At 39.7% G+C, this 23,253-nt stretch overlaps 1 long non-coding RNA gene across 1 annotated transcript in view; it reads left to right on the top strand.

The window, feature by feature from the left end:
* LOC131419988 (uncharacterized) overlaps nucleotides 1-20,952 on the top strand; it is a 65,627-nt gene extending 44,675 nt beyond the window's left edge. The window contains exon 3 of the long non-coding RNA XR_009223423.1: nucleotides 20,800-20,952. This is a non-coding gene — a long non-coding RNA (uncharacterized LOC131419988). The remainder of the gene's footprint in view (nucleotides 1-20,799) is intronic.
* Nucleotides 20,953-23,253: the final 2,301 nt, after the last annotated feature.

The following is a 23,253-nucleotide window of genomic DNA, read 5'->3' as shown; positions in this document are numbered from 1 at the left end:
GAAGATGAGTAAGAGTAAATCTGGTCTGGTGGGAAGAGGGAAAGAGGGAGAAAGGAAGGAAGAGGTTTCCAAGGAGAGTGAATAGCATTTGAAAAGCCCTGTGGAAGGAGAGATCATGGTGTGTTTTTCCCAATCTTTACTGCTAGTAAGAATGACCTGAGGCTCTTGTTAAGTATACCACTTTCTAGGCCTTTCCCCTTAAAGTATTATCTAATGGGCTTGGAAATTTTAATTTATCAAATAACTTGAATGATTCTTTTCATCAAGGAAGTTTCAGACACGACATTAGAGGACCTAAAAGAAGACCAGTGTGGCTGAAGCATAAAGGTTGTGGGGTTGTGGCATGAGAGGCAACCTGTGTCAGTGTGTTGGTCATTATTCTGAGAACAATATGTAGGTTCGTAGAATTGTTAACTTAAAATTGAGGGAATTTTTTCTTATAGCTTCAATTTTCTCTGTGAAGAAGAAAAATGGTTAGCCATACATAGGAGGGGCAGGTTGCACAGGCATCATCACAGTTTTGAAGAAAATGGGGAAGTGAGAGGGTCAGTTGGCGAGGAAAAATTGGTAGGATTGGTGGTCAGTGTTGAGGGGTCACTGAGGTTAGTAATTGTAGATTTATAGTGATAACAATTTGCTCTACTATGTTTTTCTCCAGCAATTATCAGATGATTAAGTGTTACCAGAGAGAAAGCCCAAAAGCGGGGTTGATCTCAGGTTGGATGTGACAAAATACAAAGGCATAAAGGAGTTTGGGGTATCAATGAGAGGGGTTTTGAAATGAAGGATTATGGCATATAAACTGGAAAAGAAGGGAAATGAAGAAGTTAACAGGCTGAAGGATTACTTAGCATAGAGGGGTCAATAGACCAGAGGTTCCGATAAGCCCAAAGTGGGAATGGTTGGAACTACAATATCATGGTCGAAGGTAATGTGCCTAGATTCATGATTTGGAGATAGAGCAATCTTGCATAACATTGATGTCTACAGTATTACGACGTGGAGACGGGTTTCTTGGGGTTGTGAAGGAAAAGGTTATTGGAAAAGAGGCAGCCAAATAAGTGAGCAATAAAATCCTCTCATTCCTACTACTGTGATATCGGAGAATTAAGACTGGAGGAGGGGATTTCGCTTCACGGCATGACCTTTGTTTGCTTCTACTCTACTAGTCAATATGTGGGTGGCTGTAGGTCAGGGAACTGGGTAGGATGATGATACTGGTTTAGATCATCACAAACCACAAGAAACTTAGGGGTCAAGACAGCAATGCCTCAGGCATGGGAGCCAACGGAGGCCAGGAGGACATAAATACTAAAGAACAAAGCATGGCAAATGGCCATGAGTTGATGGAGATGATGAGCAACTGGAAGATCTGTAGACAAAGAGAGAAGAATAAAAAGAGAGATTGAAAAATACGCAGAAAGCCAAGCAAAACCAGGCATTGAAGTGAAGACAACATAGGCAGATGGGGCACACTTGTAGTGAAGGAATCACCTTGCTTTGGCTCAGCCTGAGCTGTGTTATGTCCTGTGACCCTGATGAAAACCAATCCAGGACAAGCCTGGCCTGCAGATAGTAGTAAATGAAAACAGCCAGTTGATAGGAAAATGTCTGGTTGAAAGAAATACTTGAAAACACAGTCTTTTGTCTTTGAAGATGGCCCTGTTATACTTAGACTCTAAATTGGGATTTGCAGCCAAAAAGAATTTCTTCCTATTTTCCCTTCCCTGGAGATAGCTTATTTGCCTATATAGCCTTTGGAAAATAGGATTGTAATGCTTCATGAGTCCAGAAATAACATTGCTTCAAGGATCCATCAGGTGGGGACTGAACATCAAATAAACACACCTGTCCTCCCCTTGCACAAAACCTGTGCATCCAAAGCTGAAATGCTGCATGCATTATAGGATGATTCATCTCGAGAAAAATATGATGAAATAGCTTAAGAAATATTGCATTTTGACCCAGGCAAGAGGGTGACCGTGCTTCAGAAAGCCTCCCGGTAACCCTTGTCTAGCTGTGCCTTATACTACAGGCTAGAGTCCCTGGAGCCAATGGGGTGGGCCCATCCAAAGATGCACTTCCCTTCTAGACCATACTCTGATATCTAGGTTTCTAGAATTCCTGTCTAAATGGCCTTGACCCTACTTTTAGTGCCTGGGTGGGTCTGTTCCCTTGGTCTTTGCTCCTAAGGAAAAAATAGCACCCCTGGGGTACGCTGTAGATTAAGTGGTGACCAACGGACAGGTGTTTGTGGAGGCTGTGGCTGGAACTTAGGCACATGGCCTGGGTGTTCACATGCATGTGAGCAAATACGGAAAGGAATCGGGGGAGGAAAGGAACCTGCACTGCCATGCTTTCAGAACTCTGAGAATTCCAAACTCAGACCTGGCCTTGCAGGTTGTGTGAAGTTCTATTTGTTACAGTAGAAGAGTAGAACACATTTTATTTAGCAGTCTGTTAGCTCGATTTGTATCTTTTAAATATTTACACATAGCATATGTGGGCCTCCATTTGTACTCTTCGTAAGCCCCAAATATTTGGGACAGGCCTGGGCTTATGTGTACAAAACACTCCAACTTTATGTAGTCCTCCATTGTAGCACTGTCTTCTGCTTATCTATTTTTGTATCTCTCTCTCCTCCTGGGCATTTTGCTCCTCAAATCATGTCCTATTTATCTTTAAATTTCCCACCAGGTAGCTGCCTCTTGGCACATAGTCAGCACCCAATAAATATTTGTTGAATCATTCAATGAAGGATTATTCAGTCATGGAAGTTCTCTGGCTAAGGCAATTCTCTGGTAGATCCTTTCTCTGTTCTTAAAATCCCAGGGTCTCTTCCTCTTGCTTAGTCCCTGTGGATGCCATATATATTTCCTTCATAAAGCTTAATTTCCTGCTCTATGTTACATATGAATCTGAGAGGTGGAGAAAATTTATTCCTAACAGCTGGTACCAGAATTCATCTTAGCAAGAGGAGCTGTCTTCTTGTGGAAAAACACCGTGAAAATCTACTTTGCTCTGTACAAGAAAGTGTATGGGATCCAGTGCTGACTAGAGCAAAAACTCATAGGGAAAGAAAATTACTTTGTACAAGAGAAGATGAAACATTTGGAGTTGTGGAGGGCAATCTGGCAAGGGGAGAGAAGAAAGGAGCCAGCAACATGGTGGATGCAAGATGATGTGACCCATTTTTGCACCCACCTTCAACCATCTGAGTAAAGATTGCTGTTTCCAAAAGCATGTTTAATATGATTCCCCACCCCTACCCCCAACACACACACCCAGAAACTGAAGAAAGGACTGCATTCTTACCTTGGGATTATATGGTATAGAACAGAAGCAACATGCAAAAATGCAGAATCCCAGAGATAAGGATTACTCTGAGAAGGAAATGTTAGCTTTCTTGAAAATTTATAGAACTCCCAGGGAGGGTTTTGAACTTCCATGGATTGTGGAAGGGGCAGGAGTTCAAGAGTGTTGTCTAGATTGTGATGTGTATTAACCATGTCTTATTTTCTTAATTCTGATGCTTTGACATCTGGGGCCTTGCCGACGCTGAAGGGACTGCCCCTCCCAGGGTTGGCCAATTCCTAGAGATAGTAAACAACTCACCCATAAGTATGCCTTTCCAATGCAAACCACAGTAAGGGCTCTTACCCACAGTGTCCCCCTCTTCCTTTGCCTCCTGATCACCCCAGTTCTTCCTCATGTGGCCCCCATGGTGTGGTGTGCCCTCTCCTTTTGGGATCTGTGAGTATAACAGCTATCTTTTCAATGGCAGTTGTCTCTTGGTCTGTTGGCCTTATCAGACCTAAATAATAATAAAACATTGAGTTGCTAATACCTGCAAACCTCCCCATTGCGGTACGTTCTCCCCTCTCAGTACTGCTCCCCACTTCCCTCACGTGCCTTGTGACAGTTTGCTCTAAATGCCGCCCCCCACTTCCCAGTGAAAACTGCTCCTAGCTTGCAAAGAGGATTCAAGTGGTTTATTTCCATCTCAGAGGACACTCTGGTTATCTAGATTTCTTTTTAACCTATTAGTGGTTTTTACTTACAAAAATAAAACACATTATAAGAACATTTTAGTACAAAAATTTACAAAGTAAATGAATTAAAAATATACATATAAAAACAAACACAATGTTTATTACTTTATCAGTATATTTTAGGGGGTTTTTGTGTGAAAGCAACAGAAGTCTACTCTGGCTAACTTAAAAGGAAAATAATTTATTAGAAAGAAATTTTTTTTTGCAGCAGCAGAAGATTCGCCCTAAGCTAACATCTGTTGCCAATCTTTCTCCTTTTTTCTTCCTTCCCCCCCCAGTCGCCAGAGCCCCAGTACATAGTTGTGTACAGTTGTAAGTTCTGCTGCTTCTGTGTAAGCTGCCACCACAGCATGGCTACTGACAGACGAGTGGTGTGGTTCTGCATCCAGGAACTGAACCCAGGCCGCTGAAGCAGAGCGTGCTGAACTTTAATCACTAGGCCATCAGGGCTGGCTCTAGAAAAAATTTTAAGGGGTTAGATCTGTATGTAGGGGACACGAAAGAATGCCCATTGATGTAATAAAGCATATTTCTTCCTTAGGGAAGAATTGAAGGAAAGATTGAAGAGCTAGGTAAAGATCTTTGAAAAAGACAGGAATCAGAGTAGTTCTGGGCATTGTGGTAACAGAAACCCATGCAGTCGCTTCAGGGCTCTGTGGAAGCATGCATCAGCTCTGTCCCTTTGCATGCTTGTGTAAATATCCTTTGAGATTCAAACTCCCAGGAAAGTGTCAGTTTGCTTAGCTTGAGTTACAAGCCTTCCTCTTGGCCAAGGCACCTTGATTGACAAAGCGGGGGATGGTCTCCAGACAAAGTATATTTCTATTACCAGAAGCTGAGGGAATGGATTTGTAAAACAAAAACTTCAGGTGCTCATTGTAATTTTTCACACATCAGTATGTCACGGACATTCGCTTATGGCAGCACCTACATATCTATCCTTTAAAAAGGCTCAATGTTTTCTGAGTGTGGATGAAGTATCTAGATGTTAAAACCTTTCTGAACAAGGAACGTCCTGAAGCTTCTTCTCATCTGATTGGACTAGCTGATTTTAAACTATAGGGTTTTTAGTTGCTTTTCAGCGTGCTTGTCGTCACACTCTTTGCTGACCTCAAAGTCTCTACCGTGGCCCACACTGCTTAAGCAGCATTGAAAGTTGACCCCTGCCCTAAAAACAAATTCTGATTTGGAGCCAACTTCTTGAAATAGAAATCGGTTTGCATCTGGGTGCAGAGACTGTTGATTTTGCATTCCAGGTACAGTTGCAGAGAGCTCAGTTTGCAAACGCGCAGCTGCTGGCTCTTTCAAATAATAATAACTCCTATTTATTAAGCCCCTAGCCTGCACCAGGCACATTACCTACTTTATCTCTACTCCTTATAGCTACCCCAGAAGCTAGGTGCTGCTATCCTCTAGAGAAATAGAAACTGAGGATCAGCAAATGTTAACCACTTCCCCAAGGTCACAGAAGAGCTGAGCTGGGATTTGAAATCAGCTCCATTGGCCCCTAAACCCTTGGCTCTTTCCATGCTGCTGTGTGTGGAAACCTACACTCAGCAGTTCTGCTTAAGCCACCTTCTCCAGCTTCCTCTTAGTGTTTGTGAACGTATCTGCCTCCAAAGTTATATTGGAAACACCTCTGAAAGTACATATTGTTTTTTAATTATCATTGTGTATCCCATGGCAGTCATCCTGATGCTTTACACAAAGTAGATGTTCTTTCTGTCTCTTACTATTATCCCTCTCTTCTCTCTGTTTACAAAGACGTGTGCTTTCACACACACACACACACTCACACACACACACACATACACATACAGATTTGGGGGGAAAATGAGTTGTTTTAGATGATACAGATAGCCATTGAGTCCTTCCACTTTCTGATGAGCCAAGTTCTAAAGTTAATTACTCAGCTATCTCTTCCAGTAGCAACAGTCTAAATAAAAAGATTGAAAAGCTGAATGGCTCCTCTCTAAAAAGCATAGGAAACCAAACTTAAAAATCTCTAAAGCAACTGCAAATGCTCCCTCAATAGATGATCCACTTTGCTCAGGCTCGGAGGGACAACAAATGAGGCTAAAAAGTCTTGAAAGACAAATACTTATGAGTACTGAAAGTGGATTTCAAGGAGCTGGCAAAATTCTAATCTATGCTAGTAGAATAGGTTTGTGTAAATTAAAAATGAGGTGAGTGACCCTGGGCAGGAAGATAAGTGCTAGTAAAAGCCAAAACTTGAGAAAAAGCTGAAATACTCATGACTTCACTGGGTCAGGTACAGAGGCTGGGGAGAGGAAAGGAAGACACTGCAATGGGGAAGCTGAGGAGACAGGAGATAAAGAGGATGGTTTGAGCAGAAGTATCTAGAAGAAAAAAAATGCCCTTAAATGTACTTGAATTCTAACTTACAATGCAACCTTCTACCTCTCACCGAGAATAGTTTTTCTTTTTCTTTAACATCTGAAGTTTGCATAGAGAAATGGAAAATCAGAATCAAGGAAATTTTTTTGGATGATTCAGACCCAAAATTTCTGAGAGTAAGAAGAACGGGATCAGATGTGTAGAACAGAGAAAGGGAGAGAAGGAGATTGAATTGTCCAATTTTTCTCCACTCCCCATTTGAATTTGTCTATAAAGGTAGGTCACTGATAAATCCTATAGAAATAAGCCCATTTCATTACTTCAGTGGACAATTGGTTGAATAGCCTTTGTTTATCTCATTTTGAGTTCATGTGTGTGCTTAAATATATATACTTTAAAAAATCCTGCAATTTAAATGCCTGGTTTTCATGATTTATTGGGATGAAGATACTTTATCTTGATTTCTAAAGATGGCTCTCAAATTGTTCTGTGTGTAAAGACTATCTGGGGAATTTCTTTAAATTACAAATTCTTAGGCCTCCCCGCCAGAGAGTCTAAATCACTTGGGTTGTGGTTTGATCCTGTACTCTGCACTTTGAAAATAATCCCAGGTGATTCAGATGTAGGATCCTAAAACTATACTTTAAAAAATATTGATTTGTGTAATACTGCCAATAATGCGTTAATGAAATATCCAGATATTAACTATCTTTATAACAAATTGATATGTTTTCAAATTCATTTTTAGTCTTTATAATTTACGATTGTTGGATGGCCTATATTCATGGATGTGGTAGAATAAAGCAGAGGGTGTTCTGGTACTATATGGCTATTACTAACAGGGAAGGGTGTGTGAATCTTAAAACATAGTATTCATGCTTGAATGGGTGTGAAAAACCAATCAGAGTTGAGATGATCAGAGAGCCATGGCCCTCCTCCTCTGAAAGGGAGGAAAAGAAGACTCAGACTATATCCCTTTCAATCTCTTTCCCATGCTCACTTAACATTAACATGTTAAATGATTCTCAAAGAGTTGATGGAAATATATTTTCATTGGTAGACAAGGCTTCAATCTATTTACAAATAAGTTTATCTAGTTATAAGGAGGACTTTTTTTGTCTATGTGAAGGTAGTCACAAATTTATAGGCTATGATGGTGAAACAGTAGCATCAAATGGACAAAATGAGTACTCAGAAATGAGATTTAAGGTTTATAAGATAAAAAGTCTGAGTAAAGAGGGTATCCCCTACTAACAAAAGTGGTCAAACCTTGCAGAGGTAAATTCAAAGCACAAGACAATTTTCATATTTTGAAAGAGAAGAAAGCACTATGGATTCCTATAATTTTTATTATCCTTATAATGAGTTGATCCACTTGGTAAAACCTTTTTGTGTCTTCTTCAAAAAGATTCTCTAATTGGTAGGAATATTCCTTAACTTTAGCGTGGTTTTTCTAAATAAAGTCAATGTAAATATAAGTCACTATGAATCTAATCTAACCTTCTAAGATACTAATAAAAGTAATATACTGCATAATTTAATGTAACTAATTTTGAATTAGGTAAAACACATTTAGATTTAGTTCATGGTGGATAAAACCAATGAGGTATTCATTTAGGGTTTTCTTTATATAGAATCATGTCATCTGCAAACAGTGAGAGTTTCACCTCTTCCTTTCCCACTTGGATCTCTTTTATCTCTTTTTCTTGCCTAATTGCGCTGGCTAAAATTTTCAGTACTATGTTGAATAAGAGTGGCAAGAGTGGGCATCCTTGTCTTGTTCCTGTTCTCAGAGGAATGGCTTTCAGTTTTTTTCCGTTGAGTATGATGTTGGCTGTGGGATTGTCGTATATGGCTTTTATTATGTTGAGGCTTTCCTTGTGTATCCATTTTATTGCGCGTTTTTATCATAAATGGATGTTGGATCTTGTTGAATGCTTTCTCTGTATCTCTTGAGATGATCATGTGATTTTTATTCTTCCTTTTGCTAATGTGGTATATCACGTTGATTGATTTGCAGATGTTGAACCATCCCTGCATCCCTGGAATAAATCACGCTTGATCGTGGTATATGATCCTTTTAATGTGTTGTTGTATTCGATTTGTTATTGTTTTGTTGAGGATTTTTACACCTATGTTCATCAGTGACATTGGCCTGTAATTTCCTTTTTTTATGTTGTCCATGTCTGGTTTTGGTGTCAGGATAATGTTGGCCTCATAGAATGAGGTATACATTTAGAAACTGATAGATCTATTGGTTCAGCATGGATCAAATTGGTTTAAACTGAAAAACTGGTCCAACTCTTTTAAAGTTAAAACTAACTCAAACCAGTTCTAACCAGTCCACAAAATTACAGTTTTTAACCTGCTCAGTTACTTAACTGCCTCACTTTCCACAACATTTTTGTCCAACTAACCTCACCCTAAATCTTGCCCATCATCAGAAGCTGCATCGCCTGTGAAGTTTCCATTTCAAGTAAATCATTCTTGGACCACCACAACTTTTTCTTCCAGTTACGTCCTGTAGTTTCCTAACTGTAACAGTTCTTGCCTTGTCGATGTCTCTGCTCCATACTCCACCCCCTTTTCACCATCCATCCCCCTGCTGTCTCTATTTTCCTCCTCACTCAGCTTGGATTCCATTCACAATCCCTCACTGTAGTCACTTCCTTGAAAATATCCTCAGCTCACTTCTTTTCACTACCTTCCTATGTGTTCGTATACCAAATCCCAACCTTCATTAAACCCAACCGTTTACTTCTTCTGTGCTTATACTGGAGAAGCAGAATAATTTGGGGGAAAGCCACAGTGCAGCTGAATGGCATCACTTGAAATCCATAACTAGAAACCCAAAATGGGTACTGTCTGACAATCCTGTTACAGTGCTTTCCCCAAGTATGGCAAGTTTAATGAGTGGGCTTCCCTCCATAGGGACAAAGCAGGAAACTTCTTTACTTTTCTCCAGCCAGTGCTTTCCAACCTAGTGAGTAGGTGTTTTCTTCCCCACTCAGTGATGGCATCTCAGGCATATTCATGCTTTCTGACCACTTTCAGCCATAAACGGACACATTCTTAGATCAAAGAAAAAAGTGTAAATCAGTCTAAATTACAACTCAAGCTTATCACTCAATTCAAATTTTCTCCTGTTCTCCAGCTCAGGTCTGACCCATGGTTTGAGGATATTCAGTGGGGAAGAAGAGCATGGTCTGTATTTTCAATGTTTCTTCACTTTTCTCTTCCGTTCCCCTCCCCCGTCCCACTCCCACTGGCTTGTTCTGTGTCTTCTGGCTCCTGGAGGGTCAAGATCGAGAAAAGATGAATGAAATGAAAATGGGGAAAGACCTTTTCACTTAGCTGAGACTAATGGAAGTTCTCTCTTGTCTGTCAGTTGACCTCTGTCAGGTCAGGTATTCAAATGCTGGCTCTTCTGTTGGCTTTAGTGACCCCCTCCCCAGCAGAGGGAATCTTTGCTCTATTAGAGTTAGCAAACTCTTCTGACCCACCACCTCTGTTTCTGCACCCCACTACCTCCACCATCACCATGACAAGAGGTACATCATCGGCCCTTTAAACCTGGAGTCCCCTCAGCCTTAAAGGCAAAGAATTCTTTAAACAAAGATTCTATAAGAATGTTCATATCTGACTGCCCCCTCGAGCCACCACTTGTATCGTACAATTTACAGTACACGTTCTTGGTCTGCTGGATCAACACATTTCAGGATGATTCCACTCCTGAGCTCATTTCTTTTTTTTTTTTTTTTTTTTTGGTGGGGAACATCAGCCCCGAGTTAACTTGCAATCCTCCTCTTTTTGCTGAGGAAGACTGGTCCTGAGCTAACATCTGTGCCCAATTTATGTGGGATGCCACCACAGCATGGCCTGACAAGCAGTGCATGGCCGTGCACCCAGGATCCGAACCTGGGCCGCCAGCAGCGAAGTGCGTGCTCTTAACCGCTATGCCACAGGGCCGGCCCCTCCTGAGCTCTTTTCTTGCCCTCTCACCATGAGCAGGTGAAAGCAGGAAGTAAGCATCTGTAGCTCTATGTATTTTTTTTTCTTGAGGCTCCCATAATGGCTCCCTTGCGGCTCTACCTACTGTCTATGAGGAAGGCAGTGAAATTAATCATCCAAAACTCCATCTTTCCTCTAAATCCCCTTCCAAACAATTCGCCATGAATTCTTAAACCTTGGTTATGTAGGCTATAGGAAGTGATACTTACTAGGCCATTTGCTATCTTTTTGTGGATCCTTCATACAAGTGTCTAGAAGACCTCTCAATTTCTCTCAGCTTTTGAACTCTAACTGAAATTCTGGAATAATGGGAAATATCCCATTCAAAATCCTTTTACATCTGTAATTTATGTCCTTTTGTCCTTGAGATGACTGTTTTATTCCTTTTCCTTTCACTTCACATTGTTTGCACTCATTTTCTTCTATTCACTCTCAGCTGTTGACTTTGTCTCACACTTTGTTGAAGGAATAAATATCATGATAAGGAAACTAAGTAGACAAATGTAACCATATTTTCTACTTTCCTTTTTGGTTCCAAGAAGAATTGTTCCCTTTCAACTAGAGTTTATTGTGGTAAAATTTCTGAGGTTATCAGATGGGAGAGGAAGAGCTTCTGCAAAATTTGTCTTGGAAGACAAGAATCAGAGCAGAAATAGAGGATAACTGGGCTTAAAACCTGGCCACCAAAATTTAGAGGACACAACAATTTCAACAAAGATTTTAAAAAATACTTTTCTATTATAATAGGATGAAATTATGTACAGTTTTATTTTACTTTTATTTTCATAAACATTAACAGAGCATATATTTATTGATATCAAAAAAATACAGAAAGACCTTTACCTGTTTTATGCTTTGAGAACAAATAACAGTAGTCCCCAACTCAACTACTTGGAACAAAACGGAAAATTTATTATCTCACCTACAAGACATGTTGAGATAGGGTTGTTCAACTAAGAGTTCAATGCCGTCATCAAGGACTCAGGTTCTTTCTATGCCCAGACCATTCTGTGATATTCGTTTTTTTTCTCAGTCTAGCTTCTTCTTGGTGGTGAGATGGTTATACCAGTCCAGGCATCAAATTCAGACATGTCAATTTTTGGGGGTGGGGGGGGGTGGGGGGGAGGAAGATTGGCCCTGAGCCAACATCTGTTGCCTGTCTTCCTCTATTTTGTATGTGGGATGCCGCCATAGTGTGGCTTGATCAGCGATGTGTAGGTCTGTGCCAGGATCCAAACCCATGAACCCCAGGCTGCCCAAGTGGAGCACATGAACTTAACCACTACACCACCAGGCCAGTCCCAGACATGTTAATTTTGAGAGAAAGAAGAGTAAAGCAGTCTCCCAAGAATCTTCCCTTCATATCTCATTGGACAGAACTGGCCAGGTGACATCCTCTAATCCAGTCACTGGTTACAGGTGTAGGATTACTATGATTCATTAGACTAATCAGGATTTATCCCTTGGTTAGAGATGGGATCACATTCCCCGTGGAGTAGAAATTGGAATTCTGTTTGCAAGGAAAGAGGGGCAAATGGAACTACTGCAGGTTTATAATGAATGTAAGCAACAGCGTCCAGTTCCCTCATTGCCTTCCCCATTCCTGCACATTATTCAGCAAATTCATTCTTTCAGCAGATGTTTATTGAGCATATACAATCAGCCAGTCACTGTTCTAGGTACTGGGGACACAATGGGAAACGTCTTCAATTTTGACTTCCTCTGGTGGCTGCTCCCTATGTCTAAATTGTATGTTTATATGCTTATGGGGCAGTTTCTTGATATATCAAATTTAGACATTGTCTATTGACTTTCTGCCATGTATCAGGAGGATTTAGCTATTTTACATCACTACCCATCTCCCCTACCTCTCTCCTTATGCATAGTCCCTTCCTACATCTTCAAATAGGATTTTTAAACCTCTGTTTCTTGTTTCTTATTTAATAAACCACAGACAATCTCTCTCTCCCTCTCCCACGTCTCAGCATTTAGCATTTGTTGAATTCCTAATAGCAATTTATTTGGCAACAGAAACATGAAATCTTTCTTATGTCTTTTCCTTTCTCGGTAGTTTTCTAATGCCATTTTCACTTGCTTTTAATTTTCACCCTTTGGTGCCTTGGAGGTGGTGCTTCTTTTCACATTGCTTCTCTCTCAATCAAGGACATCCAAAGAGTGAAAAACTTGATACTGCATTTCCTTGGGAACTCAGTATCTGAGGGCAGATAGCAGAAATCTGAGGGAAGGCTCTCACTTTATAGACAGTTTCTCTTGGCTCCCAAATTCTTAAGATAAAGTCATTAGTCCTCCCTCCACAATCCTCATCCTCCTTTTACCTCTCAACCTCTAGCTATATCTTTCTTTTAATGTTGTCAATATTAAGAATATTTACGTTTCACACTGTTTCCCTTGATTTGCCCTTGTTGATTCTAAAAGGTGAAAATCAATAAATAATAATATCATTTATGATAATAAATAATATCATATTATGAAATAAAATCATATTTTCTGCTACAGAGTCAAATAGTATGCCCAGATTACATTTTTTTCCCTCCATGTCACTCCAAAGAAATTATTTCTGTCAAGAGTTTGATTGGATTCTCTCTCTCTCTTTCTCTTTTTTAAATAAGCCACCAATTATCTTATCATAGTATCAAGTTATGCCAAGCTTTTAACCATGCTTTGTAATTAAGAGCTTCCCAACAACTGATTTCATGAATGAGTTCCAGGTCAGCTAGGTTCTTGATCCCTCAGCCCTCAGGTCAACCAGGGGGACCCAGGCTCTCAGAGCATACAGCGAGTTTGGCTTCCAGGGGCATGCAGCCTCCTCCATTTACTTTAGTGTGCCTGATATGTATATTACCATATTTTATTTGTGCAATGATATGAGAAACATTGAGAGGTACTGGAAACCTTTCAACTTTCTCTCCTTTTTTCCCGCAGAGATCTCCCAGAATCTGAAGTTTCCTCTTGCAAAGTTACAATCTCAGGACTTCCCTTCCCTGCTTCCCTGGATTAGATTTATCATTTTCCTGGATCCCGTCTTTCTGGGTTTACTCTGTCATTTTCCTAGAGTGGAAAAGTGTTCTGAGACATTTTCCAATGTGTGTGTGTGTGTGTGTGGATTTCCCCACACATCACCAACAAACAATTCTCTGACACCAGCTGGATGTCCTACAATTCAACTCAATTCTGAGGAGATAGCTTCAGATCTCACAGGTTAAGGGCTCAGTTCCAACAAGACGCCCCCCATCCCCCACCCCACCTCCCACTTCGGACACCATTCATTACCTTTGCTTCTAACCACTTAGCTATAGATCAGAGGTTCCAATGACCTCCTCCTCGGGTTCAATTAATTTGCTAGAGTGGCTCACAGAACTCAGAGAAACATTCTGTTTACTAGATTATCAGATTATTATAAAAGGATACAATTCAGAAACCAGCCAGATGGAAGCGATGCATAGGACAAAGTATGGGGAAAGGTCAGAGAGCCTCTGTGCCCTCTCCAGGCATGCCACTCTCCCCAAAGCTCCACATGTTCACCAACCTGGAAGCTCTCTGAACTCTCTCCTTTGGGGATTTTATGAAGGCTTCATTACATGGGCATAATTGATTAATTCATTGGCCATTGGCGATTGATTCAACTTCCAGCCCCTCTCCCTCCCTGAAGGTTGGTGGAAGGTCGGGGGCAGGACTGAAAATTCCAACCCTCTAATCACATGGTTGATTCTCCCAGCAAAGAGCCCCCATCCTTAAGTGCTTTCTAAAAGTCATCTCATTCTAACAAAAGATACTTTTATGCTCTCATCACTTAGGAAATTCCAAGGGTTTTAGGAGCTCTGTGCCAGGAATGAGACAAAGACCAAATAAATATCTCTTATTACAAATCTTGATCTTTTGAAATACCATGATGGTGTATCTGTGGCGCCATTTCCATTTATTCACCTTGGCATTCTAGAGGCCCCTTCACTATAGATATCCATGTTCTTGTTTAGCTCTAGAAAATTGACTTCTGTTTGTTTTGACATTTTCCACTTTCTCTATTCTGTCTTTCTAGAATTTACATCACATAGGTAGTGGGCCTCCTAGATAAATCCTTATTGTCATTTTTCTTTACTCTCATATTTTTCTGTCTTTATATCTCTTTGATCTGTATTCTTAGAGGTTTCCCCAGATTTACCTTTCAAACATGGCTATAAAGACCCTAGAGCAAAGTCCTCTTTACTTTGAAATTTGGGGATATCCAAGCTGGTTTCTTATCTGTTCAGCCTAAAGAAAAATCTTCCAGTTGGCAAACCCCATTCACATACACAGAGCTTCTATTCAGCCCTTCTGTTGCCTCATTCTTAAATGAGAACGGATAACCAACAATCATTAGGCATTTGTAGAAAGCTTGCAACATGAAATGTAAATAAGCTAAATAAAGTTTAACTAGGGTAAACCATCAGAAAATTGGGCTTCAATAGAAAGAGATAATTCCAAGATCAAAAGAGAACAAAAATAAAAACTAGAAAGTTTAATCAATTTCTTTCGTAAAGAACTATCATTTATCAATATCGTTTTACCTGGAGAAAGGTAATAAGTTAGCAGTTCTTTGCATAGATTTTCAATGTAGGCCCCCTTTTTTGCCCCATATTTTGCTTTTGAATCCATAACCTCTTTAGGGTTTAGCCTGGCTCCCTCTTTGGCTGACTTACCCTCTGAAAATATAAATTCCTCTATTTGTTTCCATTGGTTTTTGTTTCTTAGAAAGTTTTGAAAAATCTCATCCACTGGTGTTCTCACATCCATTTCCTTTGTTATTAGGAAAAATACCTTTCTGTATTTCTTTGCCATCATTTTAAGGGATCTCTAAGAGAGGACAATAAATACATGTGTTTAGTGCAAGATCCTGAACAGTGGACAAATTCTGATTTTTAGTTTTTCTGAAATATTTTTCATTTCATTAACCAGTTGATGGTGCATATATTCCCCCCAAAAGACTGCCTAATTACCAAGAATTATTAATTAAAGTATTATAACACCACATGTCCCATACTGTTAATAATCTCCATCTGTGAACTGCGTCCTGAATTATGAAATTGAGGTAGAGCTCATTCTGTGCTGCTTATTCTGGTCAATGTTGCTAGTTAGTACTCCAACTAGTATAAAGCATTCCAACTAAGACTAGTCTGGGTGATGAGAGGCTGCACTTACTCCTCAGAAAATTATAGAGAAAATTCATAAAAAGACTTTGCAGAAGAAATAAATATTCTTATAATGGGATGGCTTTGCAGATTTCTGACAATGATAGGGTATGAGAGGGCTAGATGTTTGTGTACCTCCTAAAAAATTTTGAGAACTTATTTTCAATAAATATCCCTTTTATATTTTAAGTCTGTAATTTTATTTGTCAAGATTAAATTGTGCAAAAGACAGAAATATTGATATGTAAAATTAAACTATTACAACACATTTTTAAACTTTATCCAGTGGAATCTAAATATCATATGAAGTTATATCTATCATTATCCATTAAAAAAATACATGAGCAAGCTATTTTTAGTAGTGCAGTTTTGTTGCATTTCCCCTTCTGAATTTTATCCTAATATTATATGTATTTAGGCTGGAAAGTCTTTAATTAATTGCCTTTATTGGTTAATTCTATGTAAAAAAATGTATGAAAGTAAGTTGAAATGGAAATATCAATATATTTCCTGTAACTATAAGATTCTAAGGGTTAAATTATTTAAATTGATTTATCATTACAACATTAGTAGCTGCCAATTATTCAAAACATTATACATGTATCATAAATTTTGAAAAGTATTACATACAAAATGTGAAATTCTATTGAAAATGAATCTTTTAATGAGATAAAAATAGCTTTTTTTTTTTGGCTGTAGAAGACTGGCCCTGAGCTAACATCTGTTGCCAATCTTTCTCTCTTTTTTATTTATTTATTTTTGGTGAGGAAGATTAGCCCTCAGCTAACATCTGTTGCCAATTCTCCTCTGTTTTGTGAGGAAGATTGGCCTTGAGCTAACATCTGTGCCCATCTTCCCCTGTTTTATATGTGGGACACCTGCCACTCATGGCTCGATAAGCAGTGCATAGGTCTGTGCCCGAGATCAGAACCCACAAACCCCGGGCTGCTGAAGCGGAGTGTGTGAACTTAACCACTATGCCACCAGGCCAGCCCTTCTTCTCTTTTTTTTTCTTGAGGAAGATTAGCTCTGAGCTAACATCCGTGCAAATCTTCTGTTTTGTACGTGGGTCGCTGCCAGCATGGCTGACAAGGGCTGTAGGTCTGCACCCAGGATCTGAACCTGCGAGCCCGGGCCGCTGAGGCAGAGCATGAAACTTTAACCACTACACTACCAGGCCAGCCCAATATAGCCATTTTTCCTGATTAATGCACATTACTATGAATAAGTATTACTTGTGTTCAGAAAGAGGAATTGCTCAGCAACTTTTCTATTCTAATTTTTTACTTTTATAGATGTCATCGATGAGGGCTTACCTAGTAAGTAGATGAAAATGCACAGAGTTTTGTTACAATAATGTCACTCATTTTTTGAAACTCCTTTTGAGCTGTTTGTCAAAAACATATATTTTGAAAAATTATATTTAATGATCTAGAATTTGACGACACAAGTTTGTTCTTTCAGTTTTTTGAAAGCATGACTTAGAAACTACCTGACGTACACACAGATTTGTTACTCCGTCATTAAGGTCATTAATTTCTTCAAACCTCCACCAATGTTTTGAATTCATTTGGTGTCTTATGGGTTTTTACGCCTTGGAGCAGTGCACCATCTTAAGATGCAGCGGAACATATAGCACTCTTTTGAAAAGTGGAAGAGGGCAATTGTGAAAAGGATTGCTTGACTGTAATATGTTCCCAGTCCAATCAATTTTAGGAAAGAAAATATCTGAAAGATGAGGATCCAGTTTGATTCCCTTCAAACCATTCTATCCCTTGGGAAGCCTTTGCGAACTCCCAGAGGTAGCAGCATTCCAGAACACTATGGAACTATAGGATTTCAGTTCCTTTCAAGCCTTTGATTTTAAGAACCATTGACGTTTCTTTTCTCCTAAAAAGGAAACAACAGTTTCAAAAAACTTTAAAGAGGGTTTCAAAGTGATTGGGGAAAAAATAAATGTAAACTGTGGAGGAAAAAAAGATCTGTGGTCAGGAAGCCCAGTAGGCAATGAGGAGACTGCAGAAAAGTGAACCAAATAAAATCCAATGTTCTGATCGGATGAAAAATGGAAACTTAGAGTTTTAATCTCTGAGAGGGGTCATGAAATATATGTAAATGCAGATTATCTTTTTGGGCCAAAACAGCCAGCTGATGTCTTATCTGAAGATCTTAAAATCATAAATTACCGTTGAATTATAATAGTTTTTGGAAGATTCTAAGTAAAGGTAGGCTGACAGATGATTGGTTTGGGACAGTGGCTTTCAATCTTTTTAAACACAACTCACAGTTAAAATACAATTTACATCTATATAACTGAAATGGGAGTTCTGTCAAAAAAAAAAAGATTATACTTACCCTGACACTGTGAGATATTCTCTGATATTTTGTCTTCTCTCCTCCATTCTCATCTATTAAAAACAATGCTGGTCAAGAATCACCAAATTTGTTTCACAACCCACTAATGAGTAATGATCTGTAGTCTGAAAAATATTGCCAAAAGATCCGCTGAGAAACAAACTTATAACTTTGTATTAAATATTTATTTTAAAAAATCTTGCAAAGAAAAGCATACCTACGTTTAACTCACCCCTGTTTAGCTGAAACCAAGCTGTTCACACCCCAAGGACAAAACCAAGATTCCTTTGGTGGCAGCCCACCCCAATTGTAGGTGTACTGCCTAAAATGAAATAGCCTCTAGAATGCTACAGAACGACAGTAAATAGGAAACAAATCAGCCTAATAGAGGATCAAAGGCCTCATAAGCCAACCTTTTAATTGATGTAAACCTTCTGTTCTGGGATGATAGAAAGTAGGGTTGGAATGGGGGTGGAGGAGGCAGGGAGGTTGGGAAGGAGCAGATTTAAGAGGATGGATGATGTAAGCGGAAAGTTACTGGATCTTCTTCACACAAATGATCTTCCCAATCGAGGGCTATATTATCTATGTGTTCCACACGTCTTGTAACTGATAGCCGTCCTCATTTGCCCTCTCTCTCTAGGAGGAGAAATATGCGAATTAAACAAAGGCATCAACTTCCTAAGAATGTGCTATTGGAGTTGGCTCCAGCCTACAAGGGTGATGAGCGAACAAACACATCATTAGGGCGCGATCCAAGCAACCCGAGTAAATGAACACAATAGAAGGGGGCTGTGGGAAGACCGCTGAAGACAAGAAATGGGTTTTAAAAGAAAGGAAAAATATAAATTTCCAATCTACCTATTACTCTAAGGAATATTTTGAGTGATTCTTCTTACAATAGGTAAAAAAAAAATTAAAGGCAAATGAAACAAAAAATTTCTGAGTTACACAACGTTATCACTTCCAAATCAAATTACAAAACAAAAAATTAAACAAGATTTATTACCCTGAAATGTTTCATGATTGAAAAAAATATCCAGAGTGCCTAGCACTCTGAACACTTACAACACCCAGAACTATCAATAGAGAACTTATTGGCGGGATTAAAAATAAAAGAAATAGGGGCCGGCCTGGTGGCGCAAGCGGTTAAGTGCACGCGCTCCGCTGAGGCGGCCCGGGGTTCAACGGGTCCGATCCCAGGCGCGCACCGACACACTGCTTGTCAAGCCATGCTGTGGCGGCGTCCCATATAAAGTGGAGGAAGATGGGCACGGATGTTAGCCCAGGGCCAGTCTTCCTCAGCAAAAAAAGAGGAGGATTGGCAGATGTTAGCACAGGGCTGATCTCCTCACAAAATAAATAAATAAATAAATAAAATAAAATAAAGAAAGAAAAACATTGTCCTAAAATCCAGTGGAGAGCCAATTGAAGTGGTCCTAAATGGAATTACCTGGAGGAGCTTTTAGACCACTAGAAAACAAAGCTTCATCCTGACCAATTAAATCAGAGTTTCCAGGAATGGGACCCAGGCATCAGCATTGTTTAAAGCCAAAGTTGAGAACCGTTGCTCTAGACCCTTCGTACTCACAGAGTGGTTTGTGGACCAGCAGCAACAGTATCCCCTGGGAACTTCTTAGAAATACAGAATCCCAAGCCCTTCCCTAGACCCCACTCAATCAGAATCTGCAATTTAACAAGATCCTGAGATGATTCTTGTACATATTAAATTTTGAGAATCACTGATTTAAAAGACGCACACTATTAAATTCTGATGTCTACTGCTTCTTTAATATTTAACTATTTCTTATTCACTGTTGATCAACATCACAGTACTTGGAATGAGCCAAGGGGCAGCACCTGTCTTGTTTCACTGACTTCTTTAATTGCTCGGAGTTGGTGCCCTGATGCCTAAGACCTGTGGGGCCAAATCTTGGCTTGATCCTAATTATGAATAGCCCTGACCCTGTGCAAGTGAGATCTGAATGTTGTTAGGATACTACGTAGAATCCAGTGTCCTTTGCTAACAACCATATCCTGACAAATTTTGGTATGCTAATCCTATTTATTTATTCTTTGGATTAGGCATCAATATTAATACTAAGACCTTGCTCCTGCCTTCTCCCTCTCATAGTTTTCTCTTTTGGTTTCTATTGGTAATTCTAATTAGAACCCTACTCTGAATCCAAAAGGGTGGCTATGGGGGCAGTTGGCCTTCCTTGCTTATGCCATTTCTCCCTCAAAAAGGTGGCTGGAGTTCTGAATCCATACGCAGAACTGGATGATGATGCTACCCAACGGATTCTGCTGGTACTGGCTTTTCAATATATCTGAGCTTCATATGTCTTTTTGATTTTGTTTTTCCACCATGCTACTGGAATGGACTTAGAGCCGTTAAAATAACTTCTAGAATAGAATTCCTCCTATATTCTATTGCAGATGACCCCTACAGCAAAAACTCTTCAGTCCCTGGCTCTGGAACTGGACTTTTTTATAAAGTCCCTGCTCTAGTCTTACTTTCTTTCTAGCCATATTTGGTTGTATTTGACCCACAAAACTTCATGTCTCATGCCTAGCTGAGCTCTAACATTATTCATATGGTAGATAGTCGATGTATAATCATCTCAGGTTCATAAGACTTGTAAGGAAATCTCAGAAGGCTTCTGTGTATAGAGACAAAGAAGCAAAAAGTAAAAGAAGAAATGCAAAAATAACTTTTACTAAACCAGAAAAGATTTTCGTTATGTTTCTGGTGAACCTCACCTTATTCTTGGACATGTTGTTGGATTGTCCTTATGTAGACATACTCTGAGATCCTGGGGAAAATGTCTCTCCAGGCACTGGAAGTGGAAGCCTTAAAGGATTCTCCGATGACTTACTCCTGTAATCATAGGCTGAATTTGGTGAGATGTGCAACTCTGGCTCACTGAAGAAGAATCAACTTCTGGAAGGTAAGATATGAAATTCCTCCAAAAAGGAACATAAAGGTTCGTATGGTATTCAAATCATAAGAACAAGATATGTAGTTGGTTCAGAATCAGGAACTTTTAAACTGAACAGCTGTAACCCATTTGGGCAGTCATGCAAAACAGAAAGTTGGCAGACCAGATAGTCTTTTCAAACATTAAACACACGATGCTTGGGGCCAAATCTTGTGATTAAGAAATCAAATGTTTTCTTTTTCCCCTTCCAACCTGTTCTCGGAGTGTGGAAAGTTATATGATTTTTCTTCCCTGACTCTCTGGTTGTGGTTATTGGGAACTGCCTGTCTCTTCACCACTGGAGGTCAACTCAATTCAGTTCAATCCAGTCTAGTCCAATCCATTCCAATCCAATCCAATCTAATCTAATCTAATCCAATTGGGCCTCATCCACTTTTCATTGAGAGAGACGTATATGAACATAAAGAATTTACGTGCCTTAGGGGCTGATATACCACGTTGCCTACAAGTCAGCTCATAAATATCTTGACTCTGGTGCAATATCTTTACCTATTTGTTTCCACTGAGGACCTAGAAATCTGGTTTCTAGACACTTTTTTGCATCCTGGATTGTGCTTCCTCTGTAATTCCCAGATTCTTTATATTATTGATTTTTCTAATCCATTTGGGCATGACCTGTTGATTTTGTGACCAGCTTTAACTGATACCTGCATCTCAACTCTCTCCCAATGCTTGTCCTCTTTCTCCTGGTACTTGTCTATACCTCTGTCCTTCATTTCAACCTTTCAGGTTTCATTTTCTCCTCCCACAGCTTGGCCAGGTAGGAACTGATTCCTTTGAAAGAGTTTCCTTTCAAGTACACGTGCAGAGATATGCATGAGCATCTGGTGTGAGCCTTTTGTTCAACTTCAACCCCTAGTGAAATATTGAGACAGATATTCTGAACATAAGAGAAAAATGGAAGATTAATGAAAACAAACATCAGAGAAATGCCTTCATATCTAGAAAACATTAAGAACGTGCTTTGGCCACATTTAAACAATTGTGTGTCTGGATTCCAGCCTCTTTCTTTCTGGTCTACCTGAGGTACATCAGACTCCCAAGAGGCCCAGCGGCAGGAAATAGGGGGTTATAGTGAAAAGTAGCTGCTGGCTCTTGGCTCTCATGAGGAAAGGGGTGAAACCAAAGCTTCTAGTCAGGAGGCAAACACCCAAGATGGTCTTATTGGTTGTTGAAATATGGGAATACTACCCCACTAATTGGTAAACAGCCGTTGCCCCACCTTCCCACACACTCCTCCTCTTTGGTGGCCCAACTGCCTTCACAGGTTCTTCTCATGCCTCCAGCAACTAAGAGTTTAAGATTTGATTTGTGGATCCTGGGCTCAGTTCCTGGTTAAATATTGTGGAAATCATTCCTGGGTGATCACTCTTGATTCTGGTAGGAACTGAGTGCTTAGAACCTCTTTCGGAACCAATAGGCAAGAAAATAATCTTTCAGATCATCTTAGGAAGCATTATGCTTGTAACTTGCCCCTGAGTTAAATTCCTTAGGGGCTGCCCAGATTCATCCTATTCCTTTTGCTTCACTAATTTGGTATTTGACTATCTATCTGATGACCTAATTTTTCTGACCCTCTGTCCCTCCATGGAGCATGAGGCACCACTTTAAACTCTTTCTCTTCATGTTGGGACCTCAGTCACTTTCCTGGACAGGAACTGGTTGGTTCCAAATCTAATGAGAAGATTCCTCCTGAATGTTCATTCCACACTCCCATGCAGTCATGTGCCAACCTCTCTGCTGCAGCCACCAGAGGCAATCAGATACCAGTGAAGCCCAGCACCTCCTGCCATTGCCCTCCCAGACAGTATCATGGGTGAAGAGAGAGGGTGCTTCGATCAGATAGACGTGGGTTTGAAATCCAACTTCTCTTTAGTACCCAAGATACTTGAGCAAATGTAACTTTTCTTTACTACCAAGTTACTTGAGTCACTTGTAACCTAGAGTTTTGGTATGCATATAAAGCCCCAACTCTACATATATATTTCATATCTATACATGATTTAGAGCACTAAATTAGTTCTTGATAAATGGTAGCTATATTAGTTCATCCTTAAATTAGAAAAAATGGAATTTATAATTTTATGTGTCCTGGGGCTAAGGTGGGATATTGAGGTGAACAACTGGCCTTAGAGACTCCAGGAAGTCTGAGAATATCATCTCTGCTTCCCTAATGTCCATTGGCTTTATGATCCCTACTGCAAATGAGTTATTAAATGGGGACAGGGACATGACCAGAGACAACTTTAGGTCTTCATAATCCCGGTTTAGTAACTCCAGAGGAAACAG

This window comes from Diceros bicornis, chromosome 22 (assembly GCF_020826845.1).
Source record: "Diceros bicornis minor isolate mBicDic1 chromosome 22, mDicBic1.mat.cur, whole genome shotgun sequence".
Classification (NCBI taxonomy): domain Eukaryota; kingdom Metazoa; phylum Chordata; class Mammalia; order Perissodactyla; family Rhinocerotidae; genus Diceros; species Diceros bicornis.
The sequence above is the reverse complement of the archived record's forward strand: the minus strand, read 5'-3'. Positions and strand labels throughout refer to the sequence as shown.